General features: G+C 36.4%; 1 protein-coding gene across 4 annotated transcripts in view; it reads right to left on the bottom strand.

Annotated features, from left to right (window-relative positions):
* NCOA7 (nuclear receptor coactivator 7) overlaps nt 1-7,421 on the bottom strand; it is a 154,366-nt gene extending 146,945 nt beyond the window's left edge. The window contains exons 1-2 of one of the 4 annotated variants that reach the window (XM_082406126.1): nt 5,693-7,421; nt 17-102 (exon numbers count right to left, since the gene is read on the bottom strand). The gene's annotated coding sequence lies outside the window, so the exon portion shown is untranslated. Of the gene's footprint in view, nt 1-2 lie in introns of all 4 variants that reach the window. The other 3 variants (XM_082406129.1, XM_082406127.1, XM_082406128.1) reach the window with 3 other exon arrangements.
* Nucleotides 7,422-12,575: the final 5,154 nt, after the last annotated feature.

Here is a 12,575-nt window from a genome sequence, read left to right on the forward strand (position 1 = left end):
ACCTCCTTGCACACACCTGACGTAGGCGAGTTGAGACGCAGGAGTTCCATGGGAGGGAAACACTGATGACATCTTGGAGGTCTGTGGGGAGCCATCTTGCACCTAAAGAGGCAGAATAGAGTTCACTGTTTAATAGTGTTGAAGGCAGTAGCTCATTTTCACAACTGGGGTCATTGGTCCAGAACATCTTAGATACCATCTTGAGTTTTGAGAAGAATGTAAATAGGTTCTTTTGTGGATAGGCCTAGGTTCAGTGCTTCTCTCGGCTTGTTATGAAGAAGAGGGAGAAATCTTGTCTAAAGAGGAGGTAGAAATCTCCTTGTCATTTGAAAAGAGAAAGAGCCTGCCAGAGTGTATTGAGAAAGAAATACTGACATATATAGGAACGGATTGCTGTCTGGGTGCCTGTTAGTAGGTAGAACTTATGGCTGCTTATTTGGAATAAGCCCCCCCAAAATTTGTCCTTTTCTTTTATTCACAGTTAATTAAAAAGTATCTACCCTTGGACAGTTTCTGCTGCCTTATTTCTGCTAAAAATAGTCTATTCAATAGCTTGAGAATTCTTTTTTTTTTAAATAATTTCTGAAAAACTTATTTAAATAATCTAGTGCTAAGATACAGTGCTAAGATATAATTTAAAATTTTGAAATGAATCCCTAAACTCAAAGTGATGTTAAGTGGTGATTGTTTATTGGACTTAATTTGAGTGAAAGAAAATTACAGTGCAATAAGCTGAAAGGCGAGTTTTTCGAAGGAAATAGAGATTCACCAGAAGTTGCAAAAATGTACAGGGAAGTCCCAGGTTTTCCCCCCAGTTATCCCCCAAAGATAACATCTTGCATAACTACAGTAAATATCAAAACCAGAAAATGACATTGGTATGATCTTTAGAGCTCATTGAGATTTCACTAGCTTTACACATGTTCTTGCCTGTGTGTGTGTGTGTGTGTGTGTGTGTGTGTGTGTGTGGTTTCTGTGCAATTTTTTATCATCGGTATAGATTCTTCTACCACCACCACAATAAGCTACAGCAGCGGTCCCCAACCTTTTTGGCAGCAGGGACCGGTTTCATGGAAGGCAATTTTTCCACGGACCGGGTGGGAGTGGGGGAGGGGATGGTTCAGTGGTAATGTGAGCGATGCGGGGCAATGGGGAGCGGCCGATGAAGCTCCACTGCCTGCAGCTCACCTCCTGCTGTGCGGCCCGGTTCCTAGCAGGGGGGTTGGGGACCCCCGAGCTACAGGACTGCTGTATCACTCCTACAAAGGTACCACACCTACCCTTTTACAGTCACCTCCATCCTCCTCCCCACCCCATCTAATTCCTGTCAATCACTAATATGTTCTCATCTCTATCATTTTAAAAATTCTAAATAAATGGAATCATACAGTGTATAACCTTTTGGATTGGCTTTTTTTTTTAATTCAGCATAATTCCCTTGGGATCTATCCAAGTTGTTATATGTATCAATAGTTTGTTCTTTTTTTTGATAAATATTCCATGGTATGGGTGTACCACAGTTTAACCATTCACCCACTAAAGGATGTTTCCATTGTTTCCAGTTTTAGGCTATTATGAATAAAGCTACTATAAACATTCATGTGCAGATTTTATGTGAACATAAATTTTCATTTTTCTGGTATAAATGCCTAAGGGTACAATTGATGGGTGCATAATTAGTTTTATAAGAAACTGCCAAACTATTTTCCAGAGTGGCTGTACACTTTACATTCCTATCAGCAAAGTATGTGCGATAACTAACATGTTTTTAATGTATTAAATGAACTTATTAAATTGAAGTATAGTCAAACGTTTCTTTTACTATCCACTACTCTACTAACTGTAATTGCTTGTTTACTTGAACCCTGCCAGACTAAACTTCAAGATCAGGCATCCTGTGCCTAACATAGTGACTTACATATAATAGACAGTCAATAAATATTTGTTCAGCAAATGAACAAATTAATGAACAGAAGAAGAATAGCTGAGTGAGGTTGAAATCAAATTGAAAAATTAAATTGCCCATAAATTATAACTAGAACTGAATTTGAATTGGATGCCATGATTTTTCTTCCAATATATAACATTTTCAAGTCAGAAATTGGCAGTCCATAAGGTAAGTCATTTGTGGGTCAGTTAATAAAAACTAAATGCCAATTATGTGGCACCAAGGTTATTTGTTGTACTTTGGTAACAGCAAAAAATTGAAAATAATCTAAATGACCAATGATATAAAACTACTTTAATAAAATCTCTATACAGTGGAATATCATGCAGTTATCAGAAATAATGAAAAAACTCTTTATGTAAAGAATGGACATGCTTCAAAAGAAATTAATTTAAAAAAAGGTTACAGAAGAGTATGTAGAGTAATGCCCCTTCTCATGTAAAATTTTACACAAGGAAATTAAAAGAGAAAAGATACATGCATAAAGATGTTAATTCTCCATAAATCAGTTTATAAAGTAGAGGGTGTGCCTGCACCATCTTATGCTAGAAAGTAAAGAAATGCTCAAAAATTTATAGGGACATGTCAAAAGAATACAGGAGCCAGCTTAAAGGGACTCCTTCTGGCCATATTTGGAACAATTTAAGTATTAATAATGACAGCAGTAGATTATAACACATTGACTAAAACCACAAAAATAAAAAAAGAATATGAGTCCAAACTGATATTTTAAAATTAAATAAAGAATAAAAAGAGGGAGGACAGAAAGGAAAGTTCTTTACATGTGAATGATAAAATAACACCGTTTTGCAGTCAACATAGTAGTAATTGATTCAGGCAAGCATCATCGGTGGATGCTAAAACCATTGGATGAAACTTTGTGGAGGAACAGAAAATTCATACATTTTCAAAGTATTACTTCCATGGGTGATATTTGCCTTTTTTTTTTTTTTTTTTTTTGATATTTGTTAATTACAAGTGTAAAGGGTAACTTTGCAATGGAGGAATATGGCAGACACCTTCACCAAACGATCAGACTTACTCTGTTTGTTTCCTATTGGTGCTGTAAAAAAATCACCACAAACTTAGTGGCTTACAACAGCACAAATTTATTATCTTACGGTTCTGTAGTCCAGAATTCTGACATGGGTCAGAATCTAGGTGTTGGCAGAGCTGCTTTCTTTCTGGAGGCGCTGAAGAGAACATTTTCCTTGCCTTTTTCAGTTTCTAGAGGCCCCTTGCATTCCTTAGCTCATGGTCCCCTTCCTCCATCTTCAAAGCCAGTTAAAGGCTGGTAGAGTCTTCCTGGGATCACATCACTGGGACTCCAACTCTCCAGTCTCCCTCCTTGACTGAAAAGGACCCGTGTGATGATTTCTGGCCCACCCAGATAATCCAGGATAATCTCTCTCTCAAAATCCTTAATTTAAACACATCTGCAAAATTCCTACTGCCACGTGAAGTAATATTTATATATTCTGGAGATTAGGACAGGTACAATCTCTGTGGGAGCCATTATTCTGCCTACCACATTTACCATTAGAGATAACACAATACATCAGCATTATTCGAATTATGATATAATGCACTGAGAAGGACATATCACTTAAGGTAGTTTTCCTGACAAAAGAAATATTTGTCTAAATTGAGGGACTTTCTGAAGTAAATGTCCTCCACTATTCAATGCTGTAAAAAAAAAAAAAATTGGGTAATTGTTTCAGATTAAAGAAAGGAGACTACAGAAACTTGGCAATTAAATGCAATGTATAATCCTTGAATGGATCCTGGATAAAACTGAAAAAGTATAAAAGGTGTTAGGACAATTGAAAAATTTGACTATGAACTGTATCATAAATAATACTGTACTAAATTTAAATTTCCTAAGTGTGATAATTGTATTGCTTGTTCTTAGGAAATATATGGTATAGTTTTTCGAAGTAAAGTATCATGGTGTCTGCAACTAACCTCAAATGGTTCAGAAAAAAGATCAAGAGAAAGCAAATATGGCAAAATATTGACAACTGGTGAATCTAGTTTAGTACTATAAAATAGAAATATAATGCAAGCCATATATATATATATATATATATATCAATAATTTTAAATATTCTAGTAGCTAGGTTAAAAACAAAAAAAGAAAGTGAAATTAATTTTAATATTTTAACTCATATTCAATTAGCATTTAAAATTTACTCAATGTAAAAATTATTAATGAGATATTTTACATTCTTTTTTTTCCATACTAAGGCTTAAAAATCCAGTATGCATGCAACACTTATAGAACACCTAAACTCTTACTAGCCACATTTCAGTGCACAAAAGTCACACGGTGGATGCTGGTACTACTAAATTAGCACAGGTCTAGATGAAGGGTGTATGTGTGTTCATTGTTCTATACTTGGAGTTTTCTGTAGGTTTGGAATGTTTCAAGATAAAAAGTTGGGAAAAAAGGAAATAGATATTTCTAGGAAATAAAAAAATAAAATAAAATTTAAAATAGCATAGACAATTTCTAGGAGGATACAGAAGAAACTGGTCAACTCTGGGAAGAAGAAATGAAGAGTGATAAAAGAGTGATGGTTCTCGCTGTTCCCTTTCGTACCTCTTGTACAAGTCTGTGACTAAACCTATTAAAACAAATTTAAATTATTCTAAAAGTAATATCTACTTTATCTTTTAATTCAAAACCAGATGCTCTTTCATGCTAAGCTCTGAAAACCCCCAGTTGAGAGGTAGAAGCTCCACCTACTGCACTCGATTTCCTAAAAATTCCTTGATATAGGAAAGGGGTGTGGGTCCCATCTAAAATATAGTAATTGTTTAGCAATTTCTTCTGGTGATGTTTCCGTCTTTACTTATTAGTCTTAATAAGTCATTTTAATCTTCCTGTTTGCATATTATTAAATAATTTTAGATAAGTTTTATCAGTAATCTAAACTCCATTTCTGAGTTGCTGAAAACAAGAAAAAAAATTCTAGTTCAGGCTCACCTAAATTCTAGGTGATGGACGAAGGCTGTAATTCACAATGGCGCCGGAGGTTGTGCGCAAGTTCATTACAAATTTATAGCTGCTTTACTTAAGCCTCCTTCCATCTTGCAGCGGAGCGGGGTCTCTAGGGTTACATTTGTCCAACTGTAGCGGTTGGCGCTTTCAAAGCTGAGTTACATCCTATTGTCTTCTGCTCGTATTTCATGAGGGCTTCCGAACTGAGGCTGGGCTGGAAGGTTTCTTGACTCCTTTGGTAATTGCATCATTTCCTGGCCGTTTCTCATACATAATGCGGAGAAAGGAAGCACTTGCCCAGATAATAACAGTTTGAAAAACAGGAGGATAATGGAAACAGTGCATTTTAACGTTTTACTCCGATCCGGGTGCAGATGCCCTGGTTCTTCACTAAGCAAATTGCCCACAGCCCTCCCCGCTTCGTTAATCTGACTCTCAAATAAGTAAATTAAGTAGTCGCGTCCTAAAGGCCACGAGTCCCTTCATTTCCCACACTTACAGAGCATCTGCTCTGTGCCAAGCTCTACACCGGGAAACGCTCTCCGCCCGTGGCAATCTTACCGTTAGATTTAGTAAAATGTTTAGTGGGATTTAACATCTGCGTGAGAGGGAAAGACAGAAAGACATACACAGAGAAAGAGGTTAGATTTAGAAAGAGCAGCTACATGATTGAGAAAATGATAAAGCAAATTGCAAGGTTCTGGACAGTACTTTAACATTGTCTAGGTATAGATATTTACATGTTACATAATTAGGATGAAATCCCAGGACGTCTTTTCCAGCACGGCAGTCGGAAGAGGATTCGATTTGGAGGATCCAGCCTTTCCCCTTAGGAGCCGCCGCGGAGATCGCCTGAGAGCGCAGAGCGTTTGCCGGGTTTAGGCAAGTGAAGAAATTCTTCATTTCTTCTTCCTAGAGTTAACCAGTGTCAACAGTTTCTCCCTTATCCTCCTAGAAATTGTCTATGCTATTTTAATTTTATTTTTTATTTCCTAGAAATATCTATTTCTTTTTTCCTCAACTTTTTATCTTGAAACATTGCAAACCTACAGAAACCCAAAACAGGAACGAAGTGGGCGGGGCTTAGAGGCAACAATCTTTTTTTCTATTGGCCAGGTTTACGTGGCGATTTCTAAAGACACAAATAAACTGAGAGAAAAAAGCCACTAAGTTCCCTGGTGGTCTAGTGGTTAGGATTCGGCGCTCTCACCGCCGCGGCCCGGGTTCGATTCCCGGTCAGGGAAACTAATTTTCTTGCTTGCAAATGAGTTATGATGGTTGTTACCGATTTTTTTCTATTATAAAAATTCAATTAGCTTTAAATATTATTGAACCTAAGATTTAAAATACGCCATACCTTTTTACAGATATTTGCAATCAAATAAACAACAAAATGATCCCTGATTCTAAAGTACTCTAAATACAACTAAGTCACTTATGAATTTGCATTTTCCACCTTTGAAAATAATTTGGATGTGTATACAAGCATTAATTTATTGAGCCTTTGTTAATCTGGAGTTTCGTTTGACTAATAAGAGGAGGAAAATAATTTTAGGAGGGATTATACCTATTTTGCATCATGCTGAGAGTCAAGTTTCATATATTCAGATTATGTGCTTTGTAGATTGCGTATGTTGGAGCTGTTCTTATCCGGTTCTTCTTTACGAATCTAAGATCCTTTCTGAGATATATTGTTGGTTAATTGTCAAGTAGCTGCTTTATATTTTCTGTTACTAACGCACTGTAGTAATTACTTTACCTGTTGTATTTTAACTTTTCTCAAAGACCTTCACGCAAATATGGCAAATTTCTTGCATCCAGTGTGTCGATTCCCTGTAGGTTAATCATATAGATCTTTCAAAAATAGTTAAGTATCATTTGGAATTCTTACATTCAGGGCAAAGAAGGACTCTGGGAATTCCCCAAAAGAGAATATGGAAATGTTGGAGTCAAAAAGAAGATAAAATGGTGCTATATAGACACTACATTTTTTTTAATCCTGAAATTTCAAAATCATTCTAACCTTTGCTAACTTTTAAGCTACTGGGTTTTTTTTACCATTTCATTTTAAGCCTGAAATTTCACAATAGCATAGAAATAAACTAAGAGCTTAATTACAGCTCCTGTGGCTTTGTCTTACTTTCCTTTTAGCTGTGCTGAGACTGGTTTGGAACAGGAAAAAGAAGAGTATTTATTAATGGTCCAGGGGGTAGGAAAAAGCAGAAGTGTTTAAGGAGTCTTTCACTGAGGAATTAAGACAGAAATATATTTGTTATTATTATTGCCATTAACAAAAACAAAGTCACCATTCCTTGACTATTTGCTATGTGGTAAGTACTTCAAATAATTGAAATATGTAATGAGGGAAGGGAGAAAGAAGTGGATATGAGAATGAAAATAGGACTGGAAAACTGGTTCCCAAAATAACCTAGAGGCTAGCAGGATCTGGAAAGCCTGAGAAAGTGGGAATGGGCATTTAATCTTACGGGATCCAGGATGACCAAGGTCTGGGCATCCAGGGTGGCTGTACCAGGCTGGCTATAGAAGGGCACCTGTGCTAGGGAACAGTGCAGGTCCAGGTAAGACAGGTTAGTGCAGCCAGATTATGGAGGACCTTAAGACAATCTATGGAGTTACAAAGGGAATAGGGAAGAATCAGTAATGACACTGTGAGTTGTGTTCTATGTGGTTAGTAAAATTGGAGTGGCACAAAAAGTGGTAGGGAGGTTGAGGTGGGGAAACAGACTTGGGACAGAAGTTAAGTTCGGTTGGATCCCAGCTGTGGCAGCACAGGTAAATGGTGGTTGGAAATACTGGATGGAACTTAGGAAGGTAGGGATTTTGGAGCTATTAGCTTAGAAGTTTGAGAAGATACGAGCTCTCTCAAAAAGAGAATCTAGAAAAAGGACAGAAGACCAAGGAATAAACCAAGGTGAGAATATATTGTAGGAGAATGGGAAGAAGTAGAATAACTATAAAGAAAACAGCAAAGGAGCAGTAAGAGAGTTTATAACCAGATCAGAGAAATTCAAGAAGGAAGTAGCAGTGAAGAGAATAGGATATTGTAAAAAGGTCAAGGAGAAGATGAAGGAGAGTAAGTAAAGATGGGTGGTGAGACACGGCTGTTGGGTTCAGAATAGACCAGTGGAAGCCAGACCACAGTAAGCAACTCTGTCTAGGAGGCCATAGCTTTAAACATGACTCCACGTGCTGAGGGTCTGGACTAGTGTGAGAAAGAGACAGCAAACCTATCAATAACTAGATATTGCAGAAGAGCAAATATGGAGAAGAAAAAGAGGTCTTAGGAAGGCAAAGAAAACACTCTTGTTCAAGAGCCAGAGACTGTGAAATAATCCTGTCTGCCAATATCAGCTGAGTTACCTTGGGAAAGTGACTCAGCTTCTCTGAGCCTCTGGATCTTTTTCTGTACGATGGAGATGCTACTGGCTCCCATGCATGCTTCACAGAGTTATTGTCACTCATTCATTCATTCATTCATTCACTGATTTAGCAAACACTTCTGTAATTCTTACTCCATGCCAGTCACTTTTGTAGGCACAGGTAAGAAAGGGCAGTAAGACTGTTTATCACAGTTGAGTAGGAATCAAAGGGGAAAATGATTAAGGTTTTGATTATGGCCTATTAATTTGGAAAGGGTGTTGATTCAGAGAGAGGCACAGCAGGAAGTCAAGTTGCATTTAGGTTTGGACTAAAGAGAGGGCATCCAGGTGAAGCTGTCCTATACATGGGTTGACATTTTTGACTAATGATGATAGATTCTGAGGAGATTCATCTTTGAATTGAGAACTGAACCCTCAAGAATGGAAATGCATGCCAAGAGATTGAGTACAGCAAAATGAAGAGTGGAGGTTTGCAGGCCTGACTGGCTAGAGGAGGACAAAGGAGGAAAGTCTGAAGGAGCAGAGTCAGGATAAGTCAAGGTCAAAGAAGTCAAAGAAGAAAGAGTCTGGAGATTGCAGGGTAGTCATTAATAGTAGTAGCATATTTTTCTTGTTTGATTTATTTTTTAATGGAGTTTTATTTTGTTATGGTTAGAATAATTTTGTGTTTTATCTATTCTACTTTTTTTAATGTATATATACCACTATTTATTTATTTATTTAATGTAATTTTTTTTTTTTTTTTTTTTTTTTTTGGCCACGCTGCACAGCTTGGGGGATATTAGTTCCCTGACTGGGGATTGAACCCCGGCCACCACAGTGAAAGCCCTGAGTCCTAACCACTGGACAGCCAGGGAATTCCCTCTACTGTTATTTTTAGTCAGTTTTTCTACATGACATTGTCATTTAGACGCAGAAATATATCATATAACCTACACATAGTATGAAATTACTGCTTCATAGAGCCAGAATATTGTGTTCCATTTCTGTGCTTTCGAAGAGTGGGGAAATGCTGAAGAACTGTCTGCAGAAATACTTGACATATGAAGAGGCTCCTTAAGGGTAAAGGAATAGAAATTATTTAACCTGCACAAAATATAGCAGGGGTTATTTGCTGTATACCAAAAATATATTTCTGGACGTGTCAAATTACTTTATTTAAATAAATAATCATCATTCATCCAGGGTTGGGCTACTACAGTGGACCTTGATTGGGCTGACAAATACTAGAATTATAAAGGATGTCTGAGAGTAACTAAGGTAGGAAGGAAGGGAAGGACTTTCAACAGCATCTAGTACAGTGCTTGACATATGGTTGGTGCTAAATCAATGAATTAAATAATCAGTTAAACCAAGAAGTGGATTGCTAGGACTTCACTTGAAAGCTAACCCCTCATAATACTATTTTTTATGAATCACACTGCTATATTTCTGCTGAGAGCAGAAAGCGGAAAAAGAATTAAACTGAGTCATCCTGAAAAATGTCTATCTCTTATTGTGTTCTTTTAGATGAATTTCTAAATTATTTCTATGAATTTCTATAATATACATAATATAATATATAGTACTTTTAATAATTTGTGTAAGTTATGGTTTTGAATGCTGAATCCACAATATTAGAATCAATTCTTGCAATTATCCTTGCTTTGTAGTTTAGAAAACTTAGAAAGTTTATAACTTATTTATAAGTTATACAAGTATGTCATACAAGTATGTCGGGGAAACAGGATTCCAGCCTGGATTTGCCCAGCCTAAATCCTGTATTCTTTAAGACTCCCCAGCTACAACAAATTTTCTGGTGGCACTATGGAGTGTTCTTTAGAGCAGTCTTTACAAATAGGGTGGTTCATGGGGAGTGTTCCATAGAAGGAAAAAGGAATTATATGATATCTCAGGTTCTATTTCAAATGAATAATTGAACTCTATGCATTACAATTTTGGTGAGAGTCAATCCTAGTAGCTGCTTATTGGAGGTTACCAAATTCCCCAGAAAGTTGGGGAAAACTTTCAATTAAGAAATAAATTTAACAGCAAACACAACATACTTGCATTTATTGGATAAGCATGTTGATTTGTGAAAGTGTTTCTTTCTTCAGTATAATTTTTATTTAATTAAAACTAATCTTTGCCACATCTCCATGTTGATCACTATTATCCTATTGACTTAAATAAAAATGGTTCTTTTTTTCCATTTTCCTCATTTAATGAGTAGGCTATAGAAAAAAATGTTTTTACATTAGTTACATGAAAGAAAAGAAATTTAAATTTAAACCATGGACACACTTGATCAATTACTTTTTTCTGCTTATTACATCCTCTGAATTTTTATAATATATGTAACATAATATACGGTACTTTTAATAATTTCCTATTGTTTTGTGTAAGCTATGGTTTTGTAAATTCCTTGAAGTTTGAGTTCATAAAATGTACTTCTGTCTTACAAAGTGATAATCATATAATTGGTGCTCAAGATTGTTGTTTTTTGGTCTTGATTATTAGTATGATCCCTGAAAGCAATAATGATAGTAAGCCAAGAGCTTCATGAGGACAGGGTCTACATCATATTCATCTTTGTATCCCCTAGACAATGACACTACTTGGCACATAGTAGCAAATCAAATGACTCGAGTGGATAAATGAAAGAATGAGGCAAAAAATTGAAACTGGCACTTTTCAGAAGAAACATGGTCACCAATAAACCTTTGAAAAGAGGACTGACTTCTTGTGTAACCAAGAGATGCAAATTAAAACAAAAGAGATTCCGATTATACCCATAAATTAGCAAAAATGGAAAAATCTAACAATATCAAGTGCCGGTAAGGATATAGACTGAAACTTGTATACGCTAAAGGTGGGAGTGTAAATTGGTGTGATAAAATAACTTTGAAAAATAATTTGTTATTATCTAGCAAAGTTGGAGGTTCTCATGCCCAGCAATTCAACCCCCTGGGAGAAATCCTGCACGTAAGCTCCAGAAGACATATACAAGAATGTTCACAGTAGCACCATCATAATAGACCCAAACTGGAAGCAACCTAAATGTCCATCAAGAGTAAAAGAGCTAAATATATTGTGGTATAGTCGTAAAATGAAATACTACAGAATGGTGAAAACAAATGGATCACAGCTCCTCTTATCAACATGATGAATCCCAGAAAAATACTACTTAATTTAAAAAGCAAATCAAATACAGAATGATCTCATTTCATATGCAGTTTTAAAATGCTAAATGAAAACTATTGCTTATTGATATGTACATGGATGGTAAACTATAAATAAAAGCAACATAGTGGGTGTGCCTGGTTAATAGAGAAGATGGAGAAAGGATTCAAAGAGAAGCACACAGAGCTCTTTCAAAGTACTGGTAGTGCTAAGCTGGGTGGTGAGTACACAGGTGTTAAGTCTCCTTTGATTTTTTATAACACATATATTATACCATTTTTCTTTACCAATTCAATATTTAATTAAAATAAAAAACAAAAAGGAATGAATGATAATGTTTGAATAAAGTCTTTGGGATAATGACATGCAAGCAATATTTAGATGAGCAAAAATTCCACTCCTCTCTATTGCTGTAGTTTTTTTTTTTTAAACATCTTTATTGGAGTATAATTGCTTTACAATGGTGTGTTAGTTTCTGCTTTATAACAAAGTGAATCAGCTATACATATACATATATCCCCATATCTCCTCCTCTTGCGTCTCCCTCCCACCCTCCCTATCCCACCCCCCCATCCCACCCCTCTAGGTGGTCACAAAGCACCGAGCTGATCTCCCTGTGCTATGCGGCTGCTTCCCACTAGCTATCTATTTTACATTTGGTAGTATATATAAGTCCATGCCACCCTCTCACTTCGTCCCAGCTTACCCTTCCCCCTACCGGTGCCCTCAAGTCCATTCTCAACATCTGCGTCTTTATTCCGGTCCTGCCCCTAGGTTCATCAGAACCATTTTTTTTAAAGATTCCGTATATATGTGTTAGCATACGGTATTTGTTTTTCTCTTTCTGACTTACTGCACTCTGTATGACAGATTCTAGGTCCGTCCATCTCACTACAAATAACTCAAATTCGTTTCTTTTTATGGCTGAGTAATATGCCATTGCATATATGTGCCACATCTTCTTTATCCATTCATCTGTCAATGGACACTTAGGTTGCTTCCATGTCCTGGCTATTGTAAATAGAGCTGCAATGAACATTGCGGTACATGATTCTTCTTG

The sequence above is a fragment of the Balaenoptera borealis genome (assembly GCF_965194805.1).
Source record: "Balaenoptera borealis genome assembly, chromosome: 9".
NCBI lineage: Eukaryota > Metazoa > Chordata > Mammalia > Artiodactyla > Balaenopteridae > Balaenoptera > Balaenoptera borealis.